We start from the raw sequence: 4,163 nt of genomic DNA, 5'->3' as shown, positions 1-4,163 counted from the left end.
TCAAGATAATCAGAATAACTTCACAGACGTTGGAAGAGGTGTCCATAGATGAAGGGATTATACTATGGGTGAAGCCATAGTTTAAATTCGGGATGGTAGTAAATCATTTATGGACCATGAAGGTACAAGCTGATACACTGAGCACGAAATACAAGCTATAGTCAGATCATTGTTAAGAGTTAGCTTTGTTGAGTTAAAACTTTGGGCCATAGGACGAAGGCATATTTGTAATCCATTCATATGTAAAGATATTCTTTTTCTAAATAAAGTTTTCTAAATGAAATTGAGTCGAGATCGATACCTTTTTGCATTCATGCATTTGCATTACATCACATCGCATCATATGCATTTAAGTCCATAAAAAGACCCTAATTAGGCAAAAATTATTTCAGAGAGTTAATCGAGGATATGGAACAAAGGTTGGAGAGATTAGAGTAAAGGCAAATACAGATGCAAGAGCAATTGACCAAAATTCAACAAGATATACGTGATCAAATGTTGGAGCTCCAAAGAAATATAATTGGCCAGCTGGGACAGTTACTAGTCGAAGAGCTTGAAAAGAGGAAAAGCCCAGTGGTCAACACTGAAGATGATAATGAGGTTATTGTTTATTCCCTAAATTCTACTCCAATAGAGGTTCAGACTCAACTAGACGCACATCCGCGAGGGATACCAGTTGTTATCAAACCCCAACAGCATCAGGCCGGTATGTTGGAACCAGTAAATAATTCGGTAGGCTCAGGTCCTAATTTGGGGAGCAATTCAGCCAGTCTTGTCATCATTAGAGAAGCAAGGAAGGCTAGTGTGGAGTGTCCAAAACAGTGTGAAGCTCTTAAAAAGCAAGAGTGGAGCTCCCGATACAATTCCTCGAGGGCAATGACAAGAAAAGAAAATGAGGAGAAGCTGTTAACTATAAGACAACCGAGAATGTCAACTATCGGCCATCAGGTTCCTCAAAAGCAAGAATCCAATCTGAAATCGAATCCTAAAAGCTTCTCTTTAAGTCAATTCCAGTGTCGTATAAGGAGCTATATCATAGATTATTTGCCGCACATGTAGTGTCCCTATTTTACATAGAACCGTTGCAGCCCCCATACCCCAAATGGTATGATTTGAACACTCAATGTGAGTATCATGCGGGACGTGCAGGACACTCAATTGAGAATTGCATTGCCTTTAAAAAGATGATTGAAAAACTTATCAAAATAGGTGTTATAAGCTTTGATCATCCCTCTGGGGCAGAAAATTTATTACCTAATCATGGGGAGGTGAATTCCATGATGGAAAGGGGCAGGGGATCCAAGAATGCACCAAGTTTCAGGGCTTTTGAGCAGGACTTGATGTTGGGGAATCTGAATAACGTATCCTAAGAGGAAACCAAGGAATAAAACTGATGAGCCCTTGCCATCTGGGAATGTTTTTAACAATAAAATTGTGGAAGTGATCCTTGTGTTTTAAAGTTAATTTAGAGTAATGTTTAGAACACACTTGTTGTTTTAAAGCTTAGAAACAATAAGATTTCATTTGTGAAATAGGCTCATGTTTAGACATTGTTGTTTCAATAAAACATATCTTTCATGATTAATTTGAGCAATTGTTCCCTCATTTTTTCTTCATTCATAACGTAAATAGTTATTCTTGAATTCATTTATTCCTTGTATATTATTTTGTGCCTATCGAAGATCCCTAGATATCAATGACAGGGGCAACGATACTACAGATTCAGAGTTCCTTTTGAGCGCTACATGTGTTTAGAGGAATCTCAGTACTCTGAAGATGACAGAGATTGCGATTTGTTTCTAAATTTGTTGAAAACGGTAAAGCAAGAAGAGAAATAAATTCTACCCCATAAAGAGGGGGTAAAAGATATAGCCTTAGAAGAAATGAAAGGCTGTAAGTCGGAACAAAGCTAGTTTTCCTATACCTCACATTGATGCCTTGGTGGACAATAGTGCTGGATACTCAAAGCTCCACAGTTCCTTCTTTGTTTGCTTCTCGATAAGAAAAACTCTGATTTTTATAGGCCATAGAAGTAGAACAATCTGTCTGAGTATGGCATCATGATTCAGTGTATGGCGTTAGTTAGGGTAAAGGATCAGTGCTTTACAAACCTGCTTCTAAAAATCAATACAAAGCTTGGAGGACTAAATTACATGTTAGTAATTGAGCAAACACCTTCAATTCCAGTTGTTTTAAAGGTTCCAATTATCATCCTTGGAATGGATGCATTATTTGGCTCTCCTGAGCAGTCTGATATACCGTCAATAGCTACGGTGGTTAGTTTCATGAAGTGGCCATTGATTTCCAGTTATAGGGCATCAGGTCGTACACAGTCTTTGAAGCTTGAAATGATAAATTCTCTCTTCAAACCAGTTTCTAACAAAGTGGATGAGGGTATTGTAAGACTTCTATACAAGTTCAGGGAAAAGGAAGCCTGATCAGATTATCATATTCAGGGATGGAGTTAGCAAGTCACAGTTCAATCAAGTATTGAACATTGAGTTGGATCAAGTAATTAAGGCTTGCAAATTTCTTGATAAGAGTTGGAACCCCAAGTTTGTGGTCATTATGGCACAGAAAAATCATCATGCTAACTTTTTTTCAGCAGGGATCTCCTGACAATGTCTCGCCTAGAACTGTTATAAACAACAAAATCTATCATCCTAGGAACATTGACTTCTATCTTTGTGCCCATACTGGAATGATTGGAGCCATGAGACCTACTCATTATCATGTTCTCTTAGGTCAGATTGGGTTTTCGACTGATGATCTGCAGGAGCTAGTCCATGCTATATCAAAGAAACGCTACAGACATATCTGTTGTGGCCCCTATTCACTGAGCTCATTTGGTAATGTCACAGTTAGACCAGTTTATAGAGTTTAAAGATACTTGAGAAACATCATCAAACCATGGTGGAATGACAACTCCGGGAGCGATTTCTGTACTTCAGCTTCCCAGAATGAAAGATAATGCCAGCAGCTCCATTGAACTATTTTTATAGAGCTTCTGGATTCTAGCTACTATTCACTTTCTTTATTTGACAAACGTCAGCCCGGATTTTTGATTGGGCAAAAGAATTTCATGAGGGGGAACTTGTGTTACAAGAGATTCTTCTCATGCAAAGGATTTCAAAGGAAAATGGATACCAAGTGGTAAAGACCATAGATTTTGAAAAAACCTCCTCTAGTGGTGCGAAAGATTCACCTAATACAGTGAATTCAGACTCAATTAAGGAGTATTTTGTCTAAAAATAAAGGGAAGCCAAAGTGAAAACCCGCAAAGGGCACTTTGAGACTTCTATTTCAAAAAAAAAAAGAAAAAGAAAAAAAGAGAGGAAAGAAAAGAAAAATGGAAAATGGAAAAAGAGAAAGAAATGGAGAGGCCAAGGTGAAAACCCGCAAAGGGCGCCTTAAGACCAAAGGGGTTTTGAGCTGAAAACCCGAAAGGGCGGCTCAAATTTTGGTGTGCAACAATGACCTTGCTATACTGGAGTCAACAAGCAGTGAAGTATGTTACATACCGGGGCATCAACTAAGTACTTTGGGTCTTCTAAACACATGTTAAACTCAAAACAGTTTTCATGGAATTTGTATATAGAAGCCCAAGCTGCGATATCTAAGGCATTTGATTTTTATCTTGTTTACTATCTTTGGATTCTCTTTCTTCTCAAAGATAGATTCCTAGATTAATCTCCTTTGTTCTTCTTTTGATAAATCATTCAAATTCTAATTTTCCTCAAGATCAATTTATTATCCATTATTCATAAAGTATGTTGCATTGAAATAATAATGGAGGAACTAAAATATCTTCACAAACGAAGTTTTGCATATTACTCTGGAAATTTCTAGATAATACAAAGAAACTGAAACATAACAATTGTTTAAGGAATTCCTATTGAGTAAGAATTGGAGTTACTCAAGAAATTTTCTTCTGGTGATTAGATGATGTCGATCCGAAGAAAGGATCATTTCATAAACATCTCCAGTGGGTCGTAGCATGTGGGAATGGCACAGTGGACCAAATCGTTGGAGAGGGTTCTAAGCATACGAGCAAAATAGGGTTGGTACTTTGAGTGAAACAAAATGAGACTTGAATGAATCAAGATGTCCGAAATAAAAGTCATTTTCATTTTGCATCATAATATGTCTAATTAGGAGCATTT

The 4,163-nt window shown here is 37.3% G+C and overlaps 1 pseudogene; it reads left to right on the top strand.

Annotated features, from left to right (window-relative positions):
- The first annotated feature begins 1,184 nt into the window (after positions 1 to 1,184).
- On the top strand, positions 1,185 to 3,002 carry LOC108474750 (protein argonaute 4-like; annotated as a pseudogene).
- The last annotated feature ends 1,161 nt before the right edge of the window (positions 3,003 to 4,163 follow it).

This window comes from Gossypium arboreum, chromosome 8, assembly GCF_025698485.1.
Source record: "Gossypium arboreum isolate Shixiya-1 chromosome 8, ASM2569848v2, whole genome shotgun sequence".
In the NCBI taxonomy this organism is placed as follows: domain Eukaryota; kingdom Viridiplantae; phylum Streptophyta; class Magnoliopsida; order Malvales; family Malvaceae; genus Gossypium; species Gossypium arboreum.
The sequence above is the reverse complement of the archived record's forward strand: the minus strand, read 5'-3'. Positions and strand labels throughout refer to the sequence as shown.